Raw genomic sequence first — 818 nt, forward strand, 5'->3', positions numbered from 1 at the left:
ACTGCCCAAAGTGCAGGGGCATACTGCAAAGACGTACATTGTTGTGCTGGGAGGTCTAACCTTGCTGGAGGTTTAATCCGTCCATGTCGGAGCCGTGGATGGGGAAGTTCATCCATCGCATGACAGAGTTCTGGTACTTGGAGAATCTCAACACCTGAATCAATCGTGGAGTTTTTTCCTTTGGAGGGAGAGAGGAAGCAGACCCAGTTTCTAAGGATGAGGCATATAAGGCATTAATAGAAAGGACTTCCAGATGCTAGATGCTTAACATCACGGCATGATTCTTTGTGGATGGAATTAATCTTATGATATTAGTAAAGAAACAAAATCATGTCCACTGGGAGCACCACTGATATGATCATCCAAATATATTGAGACATGAAAAAGGAAGATCTAGCCACTTCAAGCTTGATGACACCCAGAGACGGATCTATTTCTAGTACACGCAGATGAGGGCCCGAGTACCTACGAAATCTGCAGCCATGTAGCGGATCCTTCCTTCTGCCTCGCCATGCGCCTTTGACCGATAGCAATCAATCTTCAGTTCATTATCAATGGAGCTCGCAAGTTTAGGACCACATCAAGAGGAGCCGCTGAAACCCATGTGCAATACCGATGGAGTTGAGGAGATTTTTTCTATGAGAGTTTGAGAGAGATACGTGAGGGATTCCTTTTTTAGATGGAGATATGTGAGATATTGAGAGAGTTGGACTGGGGAAGAGAGAAACGTACGTGAGAGTTTTCTGTCATTGGAGAGAGATGCGTGAGACATTGGTAGAGATATTGTGCTCGTATTCTTTTTCTTGTTGGAGGCATAC

Source organism: Triticum urartu, chromosome 2 (genome assembly GCF_003073215.2).
Source record: "Triticum urartu cultivar G1812 chromosome 2, Tu2.1, whole genome shotgun sequence".
In the NCBI taxonomy this organism is placed as follows: Eukaryota; Viridiplantae; Streptophyta; class Magnoliopsida; order Poales; family Poaceae; genus Triticum; species Triticum urartu.